This window comes from Pleurodeles waltl, chromosome 4_1 (assembly GCF_031143425.1).
Source record: "Pleurodeles waltl isolate 20211129_DDA chromosome 4_1, aPleWal1.hap1.20221129, whole genome shotgun sequence".
In the NCBI taxonomy this organism is placed as follows: Eukaryota; Metazoa; Chordata; class Amphibia; order Caudata; family Salamandridae; genus Pleurodeles; species Pleurodeles waltl.
Window position 1 is genome coordinate 277,129,497 of NC_090442.1, and position 24,487 is coordinate 277,153,983.

Here is a 24,487-nt window from a genome sequence, read left to right on the forward strand (position 1 = left end):
CTGGCCGGGGGATAACGGTCTCTCGCGGGTCCACCAGAGGCTGTGCGGGGAGCTAACACAGACCAGACGCCATCGCCTACCCCTGTTCAGTTAGATACTCCTTCTGCTAGTCTCGGGATGCAGCCGGTCTGTAAGACGGCTCCATCACCAAGGCAACCGCACCGAGCGGTACACGTTTGTCTAAGTAAACAACCACTTAACAGCAGCCCGCGCGAAGCTGGGGCGTTCACATCCGGGGCGGCTGAAGGCTGTGCCGTGTCTGGGCGGTGGCTCGACGATCCCTTCCTATGTGTCTGTGTCGTCTTTTTCCGGGCTGTCATTATAGCTCCAGCCAATTGCAGGCTTGATGGGGCGGGGCCGGCAGCCTCTCCTGGCTCCACCCCAAGCGTGTCAGTCTGCGCGGACTAGCTTTCCAATTGGTTTTCTTACTCTTCGGGTTTGAAGTGCTTTTAGCGTCGATACCAAAGAAGAAGTAATCGGATGTTTAAAGATTTCTTTCGGGAGACGAAAGGAGGTAAGTGTTAACGTTTGGAAGTTTACATCTCCAGTCGGAAGGGTCGTTGCACGTGTAGGACACCTTGGCATGGGCTGCCGCTTGAGGAGGGTAGCAGCGCACTTTCGCAACGCTTGGGGCTAGAGCGGGCAGGGCACTTTGCTGGGGCAGATGGGAGGGCACTGCTGGGCTCACGGAAGAACTCTGTGGAAGAGGTGCCAATTTGTCCTCATAGAACGGAAGGGGTGTACTTTTGAGAGTGCTTTTTGGGCGGGAAGATGGAAGGGCACTTCAGAAGTGGAGAACATATGGGATTTTAGGGAAATGGTTAGTCATTTTTTTAAGGGGTGGTAGTGCACAGAGTTCTGACTGTGGGGCAAGTCGGACTTGTATAGTCTTAGTGGTCACGTTGGCAAGGCACACTGGTCCAGTAACCGGTACGTTGGAAGAGGCGTGCAGGTGGTACGACGAAATGGTGTACTTTTGCGGGGCATATTGCACAGTATTGGACTTTCGTAATATTTCCTTGGTATGCTCTTTTTCTGGAATATGGCTGTAGAACGGAAAGTGTCGGTCATTATATACACAGGCCCGGATTGGTGCTATGGTTGTCAAAAATATAATGCATCTTGAGTTTTGTTCCGCCAGGGGAAAAAGCACATACCCACATTACCGCATCCCTTTCCTCCCTTCAAGAGTGCCTTAAAAGGTTAATGTGTGACACTTTCTTCTCGTACCATACTGTTATACGCTCCCGCCCCTCCCCCAAACAGCAATTTTTCAATATATTTTCCTTGTATAGTAAAAACAAAATCTTCACCTTCTTGAAAATATCTCGTTGGCTTCACGTGCCTTCTGTCCTAATTTCACATTGTTTGCCCATGCTGACCTCTAAAAGAAATGTATTTCTTCGCAAATAATTTCACCCCCCCAAAACATTCTCCTCTGGTAAACCAGTCCCTACTTCTCAACAAAACTTGCCTTCGTCCCGGTTTGAGGACGTTGCTCTTTTGATTAGAATTCGCGCTGCCCAACCCGAATGTGTTCACATATTGTGCGTGCTCTCTACTCCAACCATTATTCCTCTCACGTTTCTAAAACAGCAGGAGTGCGCCACGGTGAATGTGCGTTCCTCTAAGCGGTGTCTGTGCCATCCTATTTCGTGCAGGCAGATGCGACGGTGGTTTGGCAACGCGCTGCATGGTCTAGGCGCTGGACACGCTCCGCACTAGGGTAGTGGGTGAGGTGAGTTTGCAGGTCCATGAACTCGAGAGACTCGGTTGTACTTGACAGGAATGCGCTCTCAGTCTGCAAACGTGGACCCAGCATTGAGCGGAGTGGGAAGGGCCGCTGGGCGCACTAGGAAGCGGTCCAAGTGAAACTGGATTCATGTCTGGGGAGGGAGCGGTCGGGATCGCCCTCTGCTTCTATGACGCATACCCCTGCAGCTGTTTCACTGGATTTCCATTCTGCTCCGCAGTGCTGTGTCCATTCGAAGCAGTAAGCGTGTTCATTAATAGGGACACCGCCCCTCCAAGCAAAGAAACAAAGTTCAGCCGAACACGTTCTGTCCTTCTCATTTCCTGAAGCAGACATGTGTTCTTTAGTCACTGTGATTTTTGTTAGTAATGTTTTGCTTTTCTTGCTTGTTTTTCGAATTCAAACCTTTTCCCTTTTTTGGGATGTGAAGTCATCGAAAAGTTACATACAGCAAACTATAAACCTCCCAAACGTATCTGCTTTTATTATATTTACTTTACGTTTGTTTTGCAATTGGATCTTTTTACCGTTGCTTTGTGATCAGATGTAATTACAAAAGTAAGGGCAATGGTTAGCTTTGCATTTAGGGATTTGAATTAATCAAGTTCCAATTTATAAGGCGTTAATATTTTACCACAAAAAGCACTTAGTAGAGCTGTCCGTACTCCCCCCCTCTCTCTCTTTAATCCTTTCACAAGGGGCCTCGGGGCTCCCCTCACTGCGCATGTATGTTTGGCCGTCTCCGACGGCCAAACATACATGCGCAGTAGGCTGTCTTCAGCCCAGCAAGAGAGCCTTCACAGGCTCCCAGTCTGCCTGGAGCCTCCCCCAGCCACCAGCCAATCTCCTGCATCAGGATTGGCCGCAGGGCAGGCTGGGAGCCTGTGTCTGCAGCCTTCAGAGGAGCGAGGAGTGGCGCGGGAGCCGAGGTAAGGTTTTTTTTTTATTTAATTTTTAATTATTTTGCGACCACCCTTTCCCCCACCCCCCCCTCCCCAACCCACCCCCACCCCGTGCGCCGCCCTGCCTCCAGTAATCCCCGAGAGTCACTTGCCGGTTTCACAGTTTTCATTCATTACCTATCTCGCCAGTAACTAAGGGTGTGTATCCCAAGAGTTCCAGATAAACGGGCATGTTCGTCTTTCATAACCTATCCTTTGTTTTGTGTAAAACACAGTTTTGATTCCCTCTCAAAGATGCTATTGTAGCTGGAAGATAGGGACAGTGAGCCCTTTGTGTTTACTGAAGTCAGGCGATATCAGGCAGTGAACTGTACTCGTTCTCTTATGTCTGGGATTCCTTATATGTTTAATTGCTTCACACAAAAAGTTCAAATTGTATAGATAGTTGTAATTGTTGCCACCGTTTCAAGTTATCAAGTCTTTTAGGCAAGTGAGAAGTTTTTGAACAGTGAGCTCATTGAAATCAATGAAGTTCAAAGATTTTTTGGAAGGTGAAAAAGGCTTACTGGGCAGATGTCCACATTTAAGTCTATGTGGACATCTGTTTTGGTGATGTTTATGCGAGAGTGAGTTTGGAAAGAAGTATGATATTTATTGTCCACAAGCTGTGTGCCCTTCCGGTTCTGACAATGCTTTCTGGTGCAATATTTAAATGTAAAATACTCAAATACTTTGTAAAATACCTGATATTATATAAGTATAATGAACACAAAGAAGCAATTTCCATCGAACAAACTGCTAATCAACATTGTTTTATGTTATCCAGTGAGAACACTTTTTGTAAAACAAACGCACTTATTTCTTTTTATCTTTGCTTTGATGTAGCTTGCTTATTGTAACTGGGTGAGAGTTGAATTTGAGAAGGTGTAATAAAATAGTTTTAATTATCGGGTTGCGTGGGGAAATCTGTAAGGAATAAAATCTTCTCAAGATAGTGTACTTGTGTGTCCAGGGGTATTTGTGTCAACATCTTAAGTAGGTTGGTGCATGTATACCATGTCTTGAATGAAGTTCATTTGTGAATTGGACCATGCCTTGAGTGAAGCTCTGCTCCTTACACTGCATAACACCAGGTTCTTTCTGCCATCTTATGTGCTGTGCGCTGTACCCAGTAGCTTCTGTGACCTTTTAAATATTTATTTGACCAATATTGCTGAGCCATCAACAAAATGTACAGGAGACTAACGCCTCCACTGAGGTGCTATCGCATTTTTTACGACTACTCACCAGTGTAGTCACCTATTAGGAGCTTCAGGCCCGAAGGCTGTTTATTAAATTAGAGATGGAGCTTAAGGCTCATAAAATAGTCCTTTATGTCATCTGTGAACTAGAGTATGTTGCAAGCTGAAAAAACCCCAGAAGTGCTTGACATTGTCACAAGCTCTACAGGGTGTGAATTACTGACCATTCCAAAATGTAAACGACTCAAGAGAAGGAAGAACACCCGTTGGGGGATGGATTGTGCAGCACTTAACTTAATGGTCTTTTCTGTCCTGTTTTAGAGGGATCTAAAAAGTACTCATCGTTAGCACTTTTCTGTTAGTTGTTTGTATGATCTACTGGTGTAGTGCGCTAAAATGAGAAACCCTGATTAGTAAAATAATTAAAAAAAAATCACAACTCCCCCTTTAACATTCTCCTTTTGTTTTTACCCAGATGTCTCTTCTTCCACTTAACTGCAACGTTCTTCATGTTGTTATTCATAAACCTGTGTTTGCAGGCGAGGTTGGAGAGAGCAAAAGATGTTCTTAAGATTGTTTGCATTCACTGTTGCTCAAACTTTAGCAGCGATATAAAATTTGTGTCTTTTTCTAGTGGTTCTTAAATTTGATATGCTCATTATGTCGATTAATCCCGAGGCAGAATCAGTAGAATCTGCTGTAGGGAACCTCTGAGCTGCTTCATGTGGTCTGTTGACTGTGCACCAATTCCACATTGTTCCTCTGTCATCACCAGTCAACCTGCCTTCCTCCTGCACACACTATATTTCTTCATTATGGTAAGAGACAGGTACTGATATGACAAGGAAGCCAGGAGTTATTAAATTATTGAGCAAAAACAGCTGGCGTCAGTAAGGAAGGTACAACATGAATAGCGGATTAAACTGTTGGGTGCAGAAGTTTCATTGGAAGGGATTTGAAAGTAAGAAGGGATGGGACATTTTGTAATGTGAAGATGAAAGGCATTCCATAGTTTGAAGAGTCTGTGAAGTATGGATTTCTTCCCGAAATGTGAACATGGGAGAGAACTTCTTTTTTTATTTCAAAATACATTTATTTAATTTATTACATAACAGGTAGGGTTCATACCACAAGAAAAAGTTATCAATACAGATAGCGTATAAGTTTCACATATCACGTAGGGTAAAATTGTGTTGATATGAACAGTATAGATACTGATCTAAGTTTGGTAATAAAGAGAGTGAATAGTTTGGTTGATTAAAGGAAAAAAGGAAGGAGAAGATAAGGAATGGAGACAGTTGAGGTAGTCAGCCCTACTGATGGTTATATTTTGTCATACATAATAAGGTGAGTGCGGGTTATCCATATGAGCTTTGGTGTCTAAGGCCAGAATTACGGTTTATGATGGTTTGTTGGAAGCCAAGTAGTTATCTAATGTTTTCTAAATGGGCCTATATTGTGACTTTCAGGGGGTATGTTGGAGGGCAATATTATTGGCACCCCTAATGTGAGATACCCAATTTAGCCATGCATGGGGTGTATGTTAAAAAGCTTTGAGATGAGTTCAAAAACGTCATCCCACAAAGTGTTTACTGATTTGCAGTGGAGAATTAAGTGGGCCAGGTCTCTGTTTCCTTCACTGCAATTCCAGCAAGAGGGGCTATCAAGTATCTTCAGAGTAGGCAATAGTGAACCAGAATCCTCGCCTATAATCCACCATATTCTACAACATGACGCCCAACCAAAAGTAATATCTAGCCTATACAAAATCCTGAATAAACCTCCAGAGCCACATGCAGAGAAAGCAAGGGAGAGATGGAATTCTGTCCTCCCCGATCAGATCTCACAGGCTGAGTGGCGGAACGCTTTACACCACGCCCGTGGAGTGTCAAGGAATCCCAGATTTAGATACACCCAGTTTAATTACACACACCAAACATATCTGTCTCCAGCCAGGATAAAGCGCATGTTTCCGGACTCGGACCCATCCTGCCCCAGATGCAAAGCGCCGCTAGCTCACTTTTATCACATGGTCTGGGAGTGCCCTAACATACAAAAAGCATGGTCGGAGGTAGTCCAGGAGATCTCCGAATTGACAGGGCTAACTCTGTCAACAGAACCCAAATCCTGTCTACTGGGGCTCAGGACGAGATCCAAAAAACAAAGACACTTGCATAAATTTATAGATTTAGCTTGCTTAATGTACAAAAGATTAATAGCTATGCACTGGAAGGCTCCCACGGCACCTGTTCGGAAAACTTGGTACTTATTAACACTACTTTGGGCTCGCACGGAACATCAAGTATTGAAAAGTTGGCGCGAGAAGGACAACAACATACAGGAAGTGCAGTATGGGAGACACTGGTAGCTAAACTTGAGGCAAAGAACGACGATAAACCCCCATAAGCCGGGAATGTAATGATAGGTTAGACAACGTGTCTACACTTACGCACTTTCCACTAACGACATAATCCACGCGTGGCATATACAGAGTTGTGACGGCCTGCATGCCTCTCCTCCTGTCACACTAGTTGCTCATTGGCCCGCAAACACGCGAATAAATACAGCATAATGAAATGGCGCCCACTCTCTGCACTCTTTGGAAGCGACAGGCTCCATCCCGGGCTACTACCACACGCCTGTCGAAACAGCCCCAGCAACAACAAAAAGTTCACACTAGTCATAAATGGGGTTTATCCATCAGCTAATCAGCATACGTTTAAGCCTTCGCTAAACGCAGTTAGAAATGAGGTTGAAGGTTTACAAGTGGTCCGAGCCGTGTGGAGAGGGAGGGGTGTAGGGGTATCATATGTTTTCTTTTAAGCAGATATATTGTAATCCGGTGGTGGAAGATGATACGACTTGTAATGTTTATCTGATATATAAAATCAATAAAAAAAAAAGTAAAAAAAAAAAAAGTATCTAAGTATCTTCAGAGTATGTAGTCGTGTCGGTGTCCAGTAGGCTTTGTGTTATATCCAAACTTTGGTTTGGGAGAGTACTGGTGTTATTTTGTGTGTGGTGGTTGATTTCCATATTTCATTCCTGTCTGTCTCAGATGTGGGTTTAAAGGAGTGGATGTCCCAACATATTGATGCTTAGTTTTGTTGATTTAGGTTGTAGGAAGCGTTAGTATTTGGATACTTGGTGATCTAGCGAGTCAAACTTGTAGATGAGTGATTGTAGGGAGGTTCTTTGTGGTGGTGGTTAAATTTGGTGATGGCCGTGTTCATGTTAAAGTTCTAAAATTCTTGATCTTCAAGATGGTATTTTGATTGTAGATTCAAGGATGTCAAGGAAGAAGATTTGGAGCTGAGTTGTTGTAGGGAAAACGATACCTTTGGAGATCCATGACTCCAGTAGAGGGTACACCCTTCATATGTGATGTTAAGTTTGTGCCAGATAGAGGCTAAGTTAGAAAGTTTAATTCGGTTAGGTAACTTTTTCTCAATAGTTAACTGTGTGTTTCTGGAATTGTTAAATATGTACTTGGAGGTGGTGAGATATTTTGTTGTTGATGGTAAGCAGAGTTATTGTGTCTAAATTGCTCAATAAGGCTCTTTCTGCTTCTAGCCAAGGGGGGCTATATTGGTGGGGTGTACGTAACCAATATGATCTTTTTTTGGCAAGAAACACTGTCTCGTAATCTCTGAAATTGGCAAGATTGACTTACCCTAATGTATTGGGGAGATAACGTTTTTATTGATATTCTTGACTTTTTACCCTGCCAGATAAAATTTATGAGTAGTTTATCTAGTCTGCTTTGAAAATCGTCAGAGTAGTAGTGGTAGCATGTTGATTAGGTAATTTATTATTGGGATGACCATCATTTTTATTGTTTCAATTCGACCCCACCAGGTGATGAATTTCGACGACCGGTTTTCCAGTAGAGTTGATATTTATTTTTGAAGTGTAAGCTTTTCATTGTGCTTGATTCTGTCTATCAGGTCAGATCCAAATTCAGTGCCTAGGTATTTTATATTGTTGGGTTGCCAAGACATACCAGAGTCTCCCAGTATGTCCTTGGATCCGTAGAGATTGAGGGATTTGACTTCTGCCTCTGTTCAAGTTGTAGCCAGAGACGTCCGAATATTGCTTGATGGTTTGCACGAGAGCAAGGATAGAGGACTTAGGTTTTACGCTAAGGATTGGTATATCATCTGCATTTGCGGACAATTTCACCACTTTTCCTTGAAAGTTGATCCCTGCTATATTTGGGTTATTTTTTATGCCTGTGAGAAGCGGTTCCAGGACTAGCAAAAAAGAGGGATGGGGAGCGTGGACACCCCTGTCTGGTACCTTTCTTGAGCTTGAAAGGTTGGAAATGGGATCTGTTGTTAGATATTCGGGCGCATATGGGGCCATATTCATTTTTATGAATATAATTCCCAAGTTAAATGTTTCAAGGGATTATTTGAGAAAGATCCATGATACTCTGTTGAGCGCTTTCTCGATGTCTAGTGCTATTGCGACATACGCCCAGGAGAGTGTTTTCGCTTTATCCAGGGCATGGCACAATAGCCAGGTATTGTTGAACAAGTTATTTACCTTCAGAAATGATATATCTGGGAGAGATATTTTCTAGTTGCAGATTCCTTACTTTAGAATTTCCCCCAGGCATCAGACTGGATCTGGAGATTTTTTCTTGAGCAGTACCCCTGCGCGCCATCAGGTGGTGTCAGTCGACTCCACGTGTGTCATTGGCGTTGTGGTTGCTGCGATGACGCCGCAGTCATATATAGGCGCCACGCCAGTAGCGCCGAGACATGAAGAACACTGAGAATGGTGCACCATAACTAGGGCCCTTAAAGGGAAGCCCAAGTCCCTAGAGATCAGTACACAGAGCGAGGAGAATGGGCAGGTTAGTAAGGAATCTGCAACTAGAATATGTCTCTAGCAGATATGTTGTTACTGAAGGAAAGTAACTTGTTCATCTGCTAGACTTAGTTACAGATTCCTTACCCTAGAATAGATATACGAGTAATCCCATCCCCTGTGGTGGGCTGCGAACTAAGATCACACCAAAAAGTGCAGCAGGACCGAACGGCCAAAGTAGTCGTCTCTGTGGACCTAACTATGCAGGCAGTGATGTTTAGTGAACATGTGCAGGGATACCCAGGTCACTGCCTGGCAGATATCCAGGACTGGGACTCCGCATGCTAACGCCGTGGTAGCAACAGTTGCTCTGGTGGAATGAGCACGCAAACCTAGAACGGCAATACTCTTTTTGGATCTAGGTGATGGAGCCTCTCCTCCTCATGAGAGCGAAGCGAGGGTGCATAAAAAGTAGGCAAGGTGATAGATTGAAACGGTGTCACCATTTTGGGAATGAAGGAAGCCCAGGTACGAAGCACCACTTTGTCAGTATTGACAGATAGCAATGGTGGCTTTGAAGAGAGATCCCGGAGCTCACTCACGCGAGCAGAGGTGATGGCAATCACGAAGGCAATTTTAAAAGTCAAGAGCCACAGGGGACAGTTATGGAGCAGCTCAAAAGGGGCACACATGAGATATGGGAGGACCAAGTTCAAATACCACTGGGGTATTATGAATGGGGTACAAGGGAACATGTGGGTGAGTCCGTTAAGAAACCTCCCAACAATGGGAGATTTGAACAGAGAAGGTTGGTCTGGTAGTCTTAAAAAGGCAGAGATGGCAGACAAATAACCCTTGAGGGTGCCTAGAGCAGAGCTCTACTGGGCAAGAGAGAGAATAAAGAGGAGAACTTCTGAGAGAGGTGCAGAAAGGGGATCAACAGATTTGTTGAAATACTATGCCACAAATTTGTTCCAACGACGGGTGCATACCGTTTTGGTGGAGGGATTCCTGGCTGCCAAGATAATGTCAGATTTCGGGCAGAAGGTCGAAAACTGTCAACTCCCGCCACTCAATCTCCACGCAAGGAGGCGAAGGCTGGACAGGGTCAGGTGAAGAACTGTCTCCTGCTTCTGCGACAGAAGAACCTCCCGAATGGGCAGTCTGATCGGAGGATCGATGGCCATGCCCAATAGCTCAGGATACCAGACTCTTTGTGCCCAGTCCAGAGCCACCAAGATTATTTAGGCTAGGTCGTGCCTGATCTTCAGAACTCTGGGCAGAAGTGGTATTGGCAGGAAGGAGTACAGGAGGCCTGAGCTCCACTCGAGATGAAAAGCATCGCCAAGCGAGTGCTGCCTTGGAAACTCCAGTGTGCAAAACATCTGACATTGTGCGTTCTCTGCAGAGGGGAACAGATCCAACCACGGTTCTCCCCACTGCTGAAAGAGACCTTGCGCCACCTCCAGATGGAGACGCCATTCGTGATCAACTATTCATCGACGGCTGAGTTCATCTGCTCTGGTGTTCAGAGAGCCTGCCAGATATTGAACCACCAGAGAAATACCCTGGCGTTCCAGCCATGTCCAGAAGCAAAGAGCCTCTTGATAGAGGGTCTACGACGCCACTCTGCCCTACTTGTTGCAGTACCACATGGCGGTTGTATTGTCGGTTAACACCTGCACCACTTTTCCTTTGAGAGAGGGAGGGAATGCTTTCAATAGTATTTGGAACGCCCAGAACTCCAAAAGGTTGATGTGGAGCCCGTTCTCCACCGGAGACCAGATGCCTGTTATCTCCGCCTCTCCCATGTGGCCGCCAAATCCCAGGAGTGACGCATCTGTCACTACTGTGAGATCTGGTTGGGGAAGGGAGAGATATCTGCTGCTGAGCCACTCTGGATTCGACAGCCACCACTTCAGATCTAGTACAGTCCCCTCCAAGATCTGGACCACGTTGGAGCGGTTCCCCTGATGCTGCACCCAGTGAAACTTCAGGTCCCACTGCAGAGCCTGCATATGCGATCTGGCATGTTTGACAAGCAGGAGGTCATGAGGCCCAGCAGCCTCAGAGTTATTCTCACCGAAATCCAGAATAGAGGCTGAAACATCGGAATCATAGCCCGAATATCCTGGACTCGCTTTTTGGGAGGATAAGCCCGAAACTGCACTGTTTCCAGAACATCTCTGATGAAAGGGAGTGTCTGTTAGGGAGTCAGCTGTGACTTCAGCACGTTTATAGTAAGCCCAGCAAATGCAGGAGGTTCGCCGTAGTCTGGAGGTGGGAGGCGACAGCCTTGGGCGAGTTCGCCTTAATCAGCCAATCGTCGAGCTAGGGAAAGACTGAAACCCCTAACCTGTGCAGATGTGCTGCAACCACTAACATCACCTTCGTGAACACCTGAGGGGCGCTGGTAAGACCAAAGGGGTACACAGTGAACTGAAAGTGCTCGTGACCTACCACGAATCGCAAGTAACATCTGTGGGCTGGAAGGACAGGAATGTGGAACTAAGCAGTCCTGGGCAGACAGGACCTGAGCTAGAGTGAGCATTTCGAATTCTCCTTCTTGACGAAGAGATTGACGGACCGGTGATCTAAGATGGGGCGAAGGCCCTTGTCCTTTTTGGGCACCAAAAGTAGCCGAAATAACAACCACAACCTACTTATGGTACAGGGACCCTCTCTATGGCTCCCTTGGCCAAGAGAGCTGTCACTTCTTCGCAGAGAAGTGCCAAATGATCCTCTGACAGATGACTGTATGATGGTGGCATGGCCGGAGGGGTAGTCTCAAAGGGGAGGGAGTAGCTCCTTCGGGCAATTTGCAACACCCACCTGTCCGTGGTGATGGATTCCCAGTGGGGCAGGTGATGGCGGACCTTGCTGCCAACTTGTCCAGGATGTTCTAACGGACTAGGAAGGCTTGGAGGCAGTGGAAGGAGTGGGGTGGACTGGGTGGAGCGATGGCTCCCTGATCCACGAGCACATTCGATCCCGTGTCCTCGGCTATGCAGACTGTGAAGCATGCGCGGATCAGTGGCCGGGTGGAAATGGATGCAGCTGTGTGCCCCTTCCATAGCCACGAAAGGGGCAAAAAGTGGATGGGGGGGTGAGGAGTAGTTACTAGGCCAAGGGTTGGAGCGGTAGCCAAGGAGTCCTTAAAACGCTAGAGTGCTGAGGCCACTTTGTCTCTGAAGAGATGGGTGCCATCAAACGGCATGTCCATTAGAGATTGTTGGCGGCAGGCAACCGTCCTATTCACAGGAGCCCCTGTGCTGGGTCTGGACCAGGTACCCAGTCGGACATCTGTAAGGGCTTCATTAAAGGGCAGCAGGGGTTCCGAAGTGGAAGCCCTAGGTTGAAGCACCTTGGTCAAGAGATTAGTCCTCCCATCCACAGAAGGAAATTGAAGGTCTAGGACATCAGCTGTCCTTGAGACCACCGTTGAGGATAAAGTTCCCTGCTTAGTAGCCACTGTAGGGGGAGAAAGCATGCAGGCATCAGGAGAGGTATCCAGTCCGCTAGCGTCGCACATATCCTGAACCCAGTCCACGTCTGGGTCAAGCTGGTATTCTAAAGTGTCCTTCGACCCCTCTACACTATCCCCATATCCATACCCATAGGAATAAGGGTCCGGATCTGCCCAAGGCCTAGTAGAGCGCATGGAAAATGGAATCTGTATCGAGCGATGCCGTTCCTGCTCTGGGTTGTCCAGGATAAGTATAGAATCAACATCAATTGTGGGCCAACCTATGTCGGGAGCGTCGACATCAGTGCAGATGCCGGGGAAGGTCGTGTTGGCGTGACCGGCGTCGGTACGGATCCAGGAGCGGATCCAGAGGTGCCCCCTGGAACCGAGGCAAAAGCTGCCAGAGCGGAACCCGAGGGGGCCCTCACCGACCCTCCTGGGCCCGGGGGCAGGTCTGTCTGTCCGAAGATGAGGCACATGGCCTCATAGAACTCTTTCAACTGGGCTGGGGTGGCTCCGGCTCCCGGACAGTTGGGGAGGTGCGGAACTGACCCAGGCTCTGAAGACAGAGGCCTAGAGAGTCGACGCTCTTCTCGCGTCTCATCATCCGAGCAATGGGGCAAAGTCTACTTTTTGACCCTCTTAGACGACGACTTCTTGTGATCCGGGTATCCTGAGGGTTTGGAATGGGACAAGAAGAAATGATGATGATTCCGCGAGTGGTCTTGTGACCTTTCTCTTGAATGAGACTGAGAGCGACTCTGAGTTGACCGCCAGGCCGCCATGAGCTTTAGGGACCACTCCCTCAAAGCTTTTGGGTTCATGGACTGATCCTCGGAGCACGACTTCGGGTAATGGTCGTGCTCCAGACACCAAAGACAGACGAAATGGGGATCCGTCACTGACCTAATTCGAAGTCGCAGGGTTTAAAACCGGTCTTCAGGGACATCCCTTGCCGCATCCAAAACTCCTTTAAAAAGAATTCCACAAAAGTGTCGCAATTTGTCAAACAATGACTAGGGGTAACTCTTTCTCCAGATCTGCACATAGACTGACGCGGAAAGAAAAGAACTGACATCAGCGAGCCAGGGTGGCGCCTGTATACGACTGCAATGTCGTCACGACGCCAACAACGCAGGCGGAGTCGACCTACTTCACCTGACAGTGCGCAGGGCTACTGCTCGAAGAAAAATCTCCACATTCAGTCTGTTGTCGGGGGGGAAATTCTAAGGTAAGGAATCTGCAACTAGGCGTCTGTATCAGATGTTGGACATGCAGTCTTTTAAGAACCCTACTTGTGTGTTGCTTATTAGTTTTGGTAAGAAGGGGTTAAGATGTTTGGCTACGATTTTGGCGTATAATTTATTAGTGAAATGGGTCTGTAAATTTTGGGGAGTAATAGATCTTTCCCTTCTTTGGAAATCATTACTATGTTGGTCTCCACAGTGGTACCACTAATGGAGCCAGATGTTGCATAAGGTTTAAAAAGATTTAACAAGGTAGTTTTGAGTGATTGTGCAAATGTTTTGTAAAATTTGGCTGTATAGCAGTCTGGGCAGGGGGCTTTCTTTTCTTTAAGAGAATCAATTGCGATGGTGATTTCTGTTAGAGTGAATGCTTTGGGCAGGGACTTCTTGTTTTCTTCGGGTAAACAGTGTAGCTGTAATTTGTAAGTAATCGGAACACTGGTCAGGAGTGCATTTTTGGTCATCAGTATACAATGATTCATAAAATTGTCTGCAAGTCTCCAGAATCCTTTGGGGGTTAGTGTGGGTTACGGTTTTATCGTCTTGAATTGCGTTATCCATTTTTTGGTTTTGTTTATGTTTAAGGTATGAGGCTAGCATTTTGCGGGCTTTGTTATTTTTGCATAGTTTAAGGCCTTTAAATCTGTTAATCTACACGCCCGCTTTTTCACTTACAATCTTGTTGTATTCGTATTTTTTATGTGAGAGTCTGGATAGAAGGTTTTAATATGTGAAGTCCCAAGTTTTTTAGTTTCTTCTTCAAGTTGTAGTAATAACTTATTATTTGTTAATTTTAGCCTTCATTTCTATGAGGGTCCCTCTTAGAGTTACTTTAAGTGCATCCCAGAATGTTTGTATATTTATGTCAGGTGAAGAGTTATCAGTAATGTAGTTTGATATAGTTTTATTGATATTGGTTATGTTGTCTGGATTACTTAAGGAATATTATTGAAACAGAAGATTTTTGTGGGGGGTTTTAGTGTCTGTACCTGCAATCACTGTATTTATAAGAGAGTGGTCAGAGAGTAGCCTTGGTGAGATATTTTTTCTGGTCCATCAAATGTGTGTAGGCGCTGGAAATGAGTTGGTAATCAATTCTTGTATATGAGTTGTATGGAATAGAGTAGAAGGTATATTCTCTTGAATCAGGGTACTGTAGGTGACAGGATCATATTTGGAGCACATGTGATTTTTTTTTTTTTTATTCTAAGAGATTTAGATGGGTGGTATTTGTATGTGGATTGTTGATGTAGAGTTGTATCAAGGAGGACATTGAAATCCCCACCTACAATGATAAGTTTGTTGGAGGATAAGTGGCTTATCTTATCTGATAGTTTTGTCCAAATGGAGGTGTCCTCTTTATTTGGGACATATACATTAATTACGTGGACTATTGAGTCACCTTTGCATAGCTTGGTGATGATCCATTTGCCTTCCTCGTCTGTAAAGCTTGATTTAAGTGTGATGTTGGAGTGTTGGAAAATTAGAATGATAACTCAGTTTTTTGTGGACTTCAGGGGAGCAGTAAGCCTCAGTGACACAATTATTTTTGAGAAAACCAACTTCTTTGTAATTTTTGCTTATTGGAAGAGAATGATGTATTTGTTGGTTTTGTAGAGGTAGTCCATTATTTTACATCTTTTGACAGGGTGATATAACCCTCTTACATTCATTGAAACAATGTTGAGGTTATTTGTTGTGAACAGATCAGGCATTCCATTGAGTTATGTAGTACTGAATCTGAGACCTGGGTAGTTGTCTATGAGGTGTCAAATATAAGCTTACAGAAAGGGTAATTTCATGTAGCAAGGACCTTAGATTTGTTGAAAAATAAAACAGATTGTAATTCCACCCAGTGGGTTTAGTCCTTGCATGTGTATCACATAGTGTATGGTTATCATAGATGTTGTTATCAGTGAATTTATAAAAACCGTCCCAGTAAGGCTTTGGTTCGGTATAATGCAAGAAGTAATTGCTATTGTGTCCATTCTTTGTGTGTGTGATATGAAAAATCATCTGTGTAAGAATTTCACATAGGAAACAAAGAAGGAAAGAACAAAAGAGTGAAAGGAAGAAAAAAATCAACTCCCATCCCCCTGTCCCTATCCTCCACCCTCCTCAACAATCAAACTCCAAGGAAGTGACGACGAAGAGCATCCAGCCTCCACTGGGAAACATTGGATTGTATCAGAACTTGTACAACATTACACTATTTTGAAGGAAACATGAACTCTGTGAACCTAACAGTTCTAAGGCACTAGTAAGGTTAATGATTGTGCCCGGGTAGAAGCTGTAACTGTTAGGTTTTTTACCTTGTTGTCTATCGGAGGTGGTTTCTTACTGAATCGTGGATGTGGTCAAGTCACAATGCATGCTCTCTAAGAGTATCAAGAGATGAACAAGCCAGGGTTGTAATGTGGAAGGCATCAGATTCATCTGTTGGGGTGCCAGCACAGTGGCGATTAAACAAGGTTAAATGTTGTGTCTGGGGTCATGGAGACTGGGGTGGTGTGCACAATATCAAATCCCTTAATCTGTTAAGGTGTTGACTTCAACTGCCGCCCCCAGGTCAAGTTCGTGACTGGATCCCTCATGTAGAATCATTAATCATTTTGAAACAAGGGATGGAACATATACTTATCTAAGTTATGTAGTTTTGTAGAGTTGTGAGTAGAGAACAGGAACATAGTCAATAATAAAGTGAAGTTGAGTCACTCATGATTCTCTTTTATTGAATTACAATCTGAAGGTTTCCATTTCTTGTTCCGTGAGTTTGTCCAGGAAGCAAAACAGATCTTTAGGATCTTCAAAAGTGTGAAATTTGCCTTTTATCAGGATTTTGAATCTTGCCGGTCCTGCAAAGGAAAATTGAAGGTTAATTTTTCTCAGTCTGTCTCATAAGGCCAGGAATCCTTCCCTGGTTTCCACCGTTGTTTTGGATTAGTTTAGTGAGACGTGGATTTTGTGTCCATTCCAGATGATGTGATTGTTTTTGCACATATAGGATAGCATAGATTCAGTATGCTGAAATTGTAGAGGGTTGCAGACTATCGGTCTTAGTGTGTTTTTTGCTGGTTTTAAGGTTGTGGCTCTGTGAGCTCTTTTGAGTTCAAACTCTTTGGTGAACTTGATACCAGTGGTTTATAGGAGCCAGCTTTCAAGGTAGGATATGCAGGACTTGGAGGCCTCCTCGGACCTCTCTCGGATACCGAAGATTCTCATGCACCCTCTTCTGTTTCGATCTTTGAGTTCAGCAATATCCCTTTTTATGTGTCTTGTAGAAATGTGGAGTGATTGTAGACCCTTAGTTGTTTGATGTGTAGAGTCTTCTACAGTTCGGATCATTTGTTCTGCATCTGCTATCTTGCTGTTGATATCTGCCCTTATCGCTGTCAATTCTAGTTGCTTAGAGTCAGTATTTTGTTTTGTAGATTTCGCCAGGTTGTGTACTTCAGCCAGTATTTTGAGTATTGATTCTATTGTTGTATTGATGTCTATCTTGTTCTAACCAGGAGACGCGGGGAGGCAGATCAGCTTTTGATAATTTTGAAGTGAGGTTTACTTTGTTTGTTTACCATTTTCCTTGTTCGTTGGACCGCTTCGTTGGGTAGATATGGATGTTGTAGATGTGATCTGTAAGCCTAACCTTTAAGCCCTGGTAGCTCTGGTAATCCTTAGTGATGAGTATGTAAGGTATAAAATGCAAAATTGTGGGTTGCTTAAATTCACTGTGGTTTGCTGTAGCTTGCTATAGTCTCTTGGCTACTCACTTGATGTCTTTCTGTCTTTGGATCTATTTTTGGGCACCGGCAATACTGTAGGTGATTAAAGATGATTAGCAATTTAGGTTTGTGATATTGAACCACAGAAGACACACAGCTCGCTTAAGTATTCATCCAGCTATCGTATTTTCAAATCCTTGCACGTCCTCGGTGCTATCAGATGCAGGTGCCAGTTTGTTATTTTTTTGTTTTTGTGTGTGTGTTGGCTCAGAACGGACGGAAAAGGTTCAGAGAGGGGCTTCTGAGAGTGCTTTCCGAATGCTCCTGTTGAGTCAAGGCGACATCATTGCTTTGTTATGGTACTGCAGTGCTTGCTTGTGTTTAGCACGCAGTGAGACCAGTGTTTCAGGGGTCTCAAAAGTTACGTTGTGATCTGGGTCCTTTGGCCACCATCTTAGGGTCAGGCAGATCAGGCAGCCCGACTTCCAGTCAGGTCAGGGTGACCTCTGGTCACCTATTAAAATTAATAAGAGTTACTCACTTGGTTTGGTGGACAGTTCTATCCAATTCCATTGGTATATTTGGGTCAGGTATCAACCCCCAATCTGGAGGTGGAGACTTTCAGATGAGATTTAGGGTCGGGCCCTGCTTGTAGGTGCCTGAAAGTGATAGGAGATTTAGATGTACAAGTCCTACAGGATTGAGTAATATGAAGTACACGGCTCACACAAACATTTTCACCACTCGCAGAGGTTCACTCCAAGCTGCACCATCGGTGCGGTCGATGCCATTAGGTGCGGTCGCCATTTTGTTGAAAGACTCGGAGGGAGCCTTCTGGGTGTGCTTCCTGAGCTGTTTTGTTGGGCCGGGTCTCATCACAGCATTGCAATGTTTTCAGATGCCGGGAATGTTGTATCTTGGTGCGCGATGCTTCAGGGGTCTCAAAAGATATTTTGCAGGACGGGTCTTGTGGCCATCATGTTAGGATCAGGCAGGGTCAGGCAGTGCCGTCAACCAATCGGATCAAGGTAAAACATGGCTCATTTTGCGGCCCAGGTCTTGTGGCTACCATCTTAGGGTCAGGCAGTGCCAACAACCGATTGGATCAAGGTGAAACGTGGTTCATTTAGGCTTTTACTTTAGGTGTGACGGACAATACCTTTAGCTTCTTTGGTGCTGGGTGCACAGGAGGTAATTCTTTATATTGCTTCTTGTCAAAAGTTAAACGTGTTAGTCTGTGCATCAGCCGCCATTTTCTGACTGTGGCCGCGAGATGTAATATGAAACCTCTGCTTTACCGTCTTTAATGAGGCTTTCAACACACTTGAAAGCATATTTCTTTATTCGTCTCCTTTCCGATGCCTAAAACTTCTTCGTGATTGATGAGAACATGTCTGAATGGTGACCAAATCACTGCATTTTGTTCCCCATCGAGAGGAGAAATGGTGCTAGGCAGCCATGCGCTCCTCTGTCCAACCATGTCCCCAGTAGAGAGAACTTCTGTCTCTGCACCTAAGATAATGGGAACTAATGTTTTTGATGAGATGTTCTGGGGGTTTGATGGTTCAGAGCTGTGAGTGTGAGGTAGGCAAGCAACATCAAGGATGATTGGCGAGCACATGGCAATTCAACTAAACTGCATTTTGGTAAAGTTAGGTGTGATTCGCTGGAAGAGCAAGTAAAAATGAAATGGTACATGACAGTTTCTCATAGAATTACAATAATCTGGTAAACTTCATTGACTAGCTAGACATATTGATGTTTAACTGTAAACAAATGTCTACGTCCAGTGCAGATCATATTACTAAGGTGACCATTTGATGTATTAGCTGTGGTACGACACCAGCCAGTGGGAGGAATTGATTTGAATCAGGTTTCTACTTATTTACCTCCCCTGCACCCAAAAGCAAGGAAAACGAAAGACAACTTTAACTCTTTAGTAATACTGTATATAAATGTCCAAAGCCAACCCAGAGTTTGCTTATTTACAATGTCTCTGCCTACTTGTAGAAAGTGTGCTCTACCCTACTACTTTGATAGAACCACTAAAGTGTTGGAGTAAAAGTAAAGGGTAATATATAAGTACAACTACTGACGACCTAAGCACCCTTATAGTGCCACGACAACAGGGTTGCTATAATACAATATATCTATTGACAGCCAAGTGGGTGAGGAATGACCCAGGTCAATGCTCTCCGCAGGGAAGGAAAATATACTTTATTTTTCTGTATGAATGCGACACACAGCAGTCAGTTTGGAAAATCGAGGCCAGATTGGATCACCTTCGGGACAAACAACTACTTTAACCTCTTTAGTGCGGACGTCGGCCCCCAGGAAAACCACACCCACATATAAAAGTGATCTCTCTCTCTCACACTCTCTCTCTCTCTCTCGTGTGTGTGTGTGTGTGTGTGTGTATATATATCTCTTCGCCACCAGTTCTCTTGCAGTTCAACTGACACGTTTCAACTGTAGCTTTTAGGCAGCAATAAAAAAGTCAAGTAAGTCTTGTGATTTATGTTTCTGCTACAAAATGATCTGACTTTTGTCTAGTGGCAGTTTAGATGCCATAAAGTAGTGCAGAAGGTGTATATGCCTATTTCAAAGATCAAATCTGTATTTTATGTAAATAGCTGAGTGGGATTAGTAAATTAAGCCATTACATGTGCTATAATATAAATGAAATGTATGTGCGGGGGGCTATGGAGAGATGAAGTGCACTTTTGCTGGATGGTAGTGAGGGAATCCGAGGAGGAGGTCATGGGAGTGGGAGCACCACTGATGATTGTTGGGCTGGCCGCTAGAAGTGCTAAAGATTGTGACGATTGGTATGTGACAAGGTGAAGTAATAGTGTGTCTTTTTTTGAGTGTCTTGAAAGAACGTGCTGATTGAGGGAAGAAGCGAAGGTAAGGTGACCTCTACTGTTGCACGTATCTCACACACACACACACACCCACCCCCCCAAGCAATTTTGTGACTGTGTAGGTAGGCTAGTGTTTTAGAGCGACAGTTTAGCCAGTAGCAGAGATGGCATCTTGTTGGATGACTGCTGCTCAAGCCCTCACTCTGGTTCTAGAGGGCAGCTCTGACGTTGGATCAGAGACTGAGACAGCAACTGAGGGATAGAATAATGGCACAGACTCTGGGAGTGATTTTTCAGTCAGAGGAGTCCTATTTGATAACTCCTCTTTCATTGATTATGAGGGAGGTGATGAGGACAGTCCTGCTGTCCCTTCGCAAGCACAGTCTGTGCAGTTGGACAATAGAGGGTTAGCCCAACCCAGAGAACAGGTGCATGCGGCGGCAAACACAAAGAGAGTGCTCTCTTGGGACCTCCCCAGTTTAGTTCAGTCCCAAATTCCACCGTCCCAATAGTTTTGTGGCGACATCAAAATTATCTATCACAAAATAACCTGGTTTTGTAAGGCAGGCACCTGCGTTTTTGGTCCTGGGCTCAGCTGCCATATAGAGGAACCTACCAAACCCAGACATTTCTGGAAAGTAGACATCCGGGGGAGTCCACAGAGGTGTGACTTGTGTGGATTCCCCAAAGTTTTCTTACCCAGAATACCCTGCAAAGATGAAATATTGAATAAAAACTCAATTTTTTCTTGCATTTATATCACACAAACTACAGGAATATGCTGGGATCCACAAACTTCCTACCACCCAGTGTTTCCCCACCTGTCCTGATAAAAACACTACCCCTCTTGAGTGCCTGTACCTAGTGCCTGCATCAGGAATGGATCACCTCAGGGTCAACAGTTGCCCTCATGTAAGGACCAACATTGACTGTTGTGTGATCTATTCCTGTTGCGGGCACTTGGCCTACCCACACAAGTGAGGTACAATTTCTATCTGAAGACTTCGGGGAATGCAGGGATTTGCCAAATATTGAGGTTTACAAAGGATTCTGGGTAACACGATCTGGTGAGAGTGCCACAAGTTACCCCATCCTGGGTTCCCCTAGGTGTTTAGTTTTTAAAAAAACACAGGTTTGTGGGTTTTCCTGGGTATTGGCTGAGCTAGAGACCAAAATCCACAAATAGGCAGTTTCCAAAAAACACGTCAGTTTTCAATGTAAAAATTTGATGTATCCATGTTGTGCTTTTAGGGCGTTTCCTGTCGCGGGCACTAAGCCGAATTTGCGGCTCCTCCCAGATTCCAGAACTTTCCATCACCAAAATGTGGGGCAAACTTTTTTTTTTTGTCAAAATTTGAGGTTTGCAAGGGACTCTGGTTAACAGAACCTGGTGAGAGCCCCATAAGTCACCCCATTCTGAATTCCCTTAGGTGTCTAGTTTCCCAAAAAATATAGGTTTGCTAGGTTTCCCTAGGTGCTGGCTGAGCTAGAGGCCAAAATTCACAGCTAGGCACTTTGCAAAAAACAAGTCCGTTTTCATTGGAAAAATGTGTTACTACCCCTTGTCTTTCTCTACATTTTTTTCCTTCCAAATGTAAGATAGTGTGTAAAAAAGACATCTATTTGAGAAACTCCCTGTAATTCACATGCTAGTGTGGGCAACCCAGAATTCAGAGATGTGCAAATAACCACTGCTTCTAAAACACTTTATCTTGTGGCCATTTTGGAAATACAAAGGTTTTCTTGATACCTATTTTTCACTCTTTATATTTCACCGAATGATTTGCTGTACACCTGTTATACAATGAAAACCCATTGCAAGGTGCAGCTCATTTATTGGCTCATGGTACCTAGGGTTCCAGATGAACCTACAAGCCACCAGAAGAGTCCAGCAGACGTAACGGCATATTAGTTTTGAAAATATAACATTGCAGGAAAAAGTTACAGAGTAAAACGTGAAGACAAATAGCTGTTTTTTTTTTCACCTCAATTTCAATATTTTTTTATTTCAGCTGTTATTTTCTGTAGGAAAACCTTATAGGATCTACACAAATGAACCCTTGTTGAATTCAAAATTGTGTCTACTTTTCAGAAATGTTTAGCTGTCCGGGATCCAGCATTGGTTTCAAACCCATTTCTGTCACTGTCTGGAAGGAGGCTAAAAGCCCCAAAAATAGTAAAAATGGGGCATGTCCCAGTAAAATGCCAAAATTGTGTTGAAAACTGTGGTTTTCTGATTCAAGTCCACCTTTTCCTGAAAGTTGGTGATTTTAGCACCGCAAACCCTTTGTTTATGCCATTTTTGGGGGGAAAAACACATTATTTCTTATGCAGCCCTTTTTCAAATTTTTCTGAAAAAAACAAATTTTTAGCTGTATTTTGGCTAATTTCTTGGTCTCCTCTAGAGGAAGCCACAAGCTCTGCATACCTTTAGAATCCCTAGGATGTTGGGGGAACGCAAATTTGGTGTGGATAGCTTATGTGGACAAAACATTATGAAGGCCTAAGCGCAAAGTACCCCAAATAGCCAAAGAAGGGCTCAGAACTTTGGGGGGGGGGGGGGAAGGGGGGTGATGTTGCGGCCAGCAGCTAAGGGGTTAAGGCTGTGAGAAAGACCACTGTGCTTGCTGAGCTGTGTCTGTTCTATTAAGAAGTCATGAAAGGGCTTCAAAGTTCAGTTTTCACAGCCTGTTCGAGCAGGACCCAAAGATCCATTGTGGGTCTGACATCAGTGGTATATGATCATACACACTAGTTTTGTAAAAAAAAACAAAAAAAAAATCTGCCTTTTAGCAGTGTAGTCTTCAGGCGTGCAGACGCAGTGGATGATTTTCAAGTGAAGGAACCACACAATACGCTGGCCATTACTCAGTGACCTCTGGCTTGGTGTGATTTCCGTCATGGTCTGATGCCACATGATCCTGCCGTGACAGGAACTCTCCATTACAGCCAATCGCAGGAGGGCGCGTGTCCAACTTGCATTCGCTACACACATAACTGCCTGGCAAGGGCGTGTAGATGATAGCTCTGCAAGGAGTACTTCCATTGTTTTACTTTCTAACTTAGGAAAAACGTATGTTTGTTTTACAGTGGCAGCTAGGATAGGAGGACTCGGGTGATCGTTTAGTTTACTAACACTAAAATAGTAAAGCGCTTTACCCCACATGTTTTACTAGTAAACTGGAGAACCATAGAACTGTGTTACGGTTTTTATTTAGTTATTTGTATATTTTCGTAAGACAGCAGCACATTAGTCTGGGTCCCTGAGCTAAAGCAGGGACAGACCAACGTGAGAAAATCCTCCGATACTAAATCTGCTGTAACGGGCGAGGCATAGGAGGGACCCGGTCTCAGGCAGCGGTGTTTTTTCGGTCTGGGTTAACCACGCAGTTGTCCGACTGACTTTATGATGACCGTGCTCTTTGGGTTGGCATTGGGGCCACGGAGGGCACAAGTTATAAGAAAAATAGTAGTTGGACTAATTAGCATATATAATTCGTAAAGGCCTCACAGGAAGTGTTATGTTATGTTGATAGATATAGTGCACTAATCATCCTGGAGGATAACCACTGATGTCACATTAAGTAATGTCATAAATTATAATATTCTTCACTTTAATTTGAACGGACTTTATTTAGAAAACAAGTTAACCGAATTATTCAGAACTGTGAAAAGACCATTTTGGGTTTTTACTTTTTATGAGTCCCATGTAAATTTCCACATATCAATTTGTAATTGAGCTCGTAAATAGATGAAAAGCACAGTCTTTTTAAAATAGTTATGTGGACTTCCAATTGCCTCTTTAACCTGCATTTAGAGAGTAAACAAGATGTACATGGTGTATTTTTTAACAATAAAACTTGGTGTTGATGCATGTTTGCTTTCTGCTGCTGTTCCAGATTAAAAGACTGCACATTAGCAGGTCATTAGGCCATAGAAGAGGGTAATGGTGTGAAGTTCACTGTGTATCTTGGAAAAGAGATTCAATGATCTTCATTGTGCCTCTCTTACAATCGGTGCTGCCGGTGGGAAGGGGGAGGTTTAAATACACCCTAAGGCCAGGTTACATGCATGCAGTATTTGTAAATACAACATTTGTAGTGCCGGGGCACAAGGTGACACCTCAGCCTCTAAGGGAAACAGAGTCGCCTCTTTAAAAATAAAGAAGGGGAAGCAGTCCATCCGGCCCCACTGTGGGCACCCTTGTGACTCCTTGGAGAGCTACACACGTGAGAGGGAAGGAGCCACTGGGAGAAGACTGATATTACTTTACTTGTAAAATATTCCCTCGTGCTTTATTTCATATAGAAACCAGAAAGGCATTAATGAGTTTACACTGAGTGTGTCCCCACTTTCAATCCAGACCTTCCTGCTTTGCCTATACATGCTTGTATTGTAGCTGTGTGCCCAGTAGTTGAAGAATATGAAACCATCCTGAAGTTGCTGGCTCAGAGGTTTTCACGTGACTGGCAATGGT

At 44.4% G+C, this 24,487-nt stretch overlaps 1 protein-coding gene across 5 annotated transcripts in view; it reads left to right on the top strand.

Moving 5' to 3' along the window:
* The first annotated feature begins 363 nt into the window (after positions 1–363).
* PACSIN2 (protein kinase C and casein kinase substrate in neurons 2) overlaps positions 364–24,487 on the top strand; it is a 354,098-nt gene continuing 329,974 nt past the window's right edge. For 3 of the 5 annotated variants that reach the window (XM_069228308.1, XM_069228313.1, XM_069228314.1), the window contains exon 1: positions 364–514. The gene's annotated coding sequence lies outside the window, so the exon portion shown is untranslated. Of the gene's footprint in view, positions 515–2,601; positions 2,683–24,487 lie in introns of those variants that run through there. The other 2 variants (XM_069228309.1, XM_069228312.1) reach the window with 2 other exon arrangements.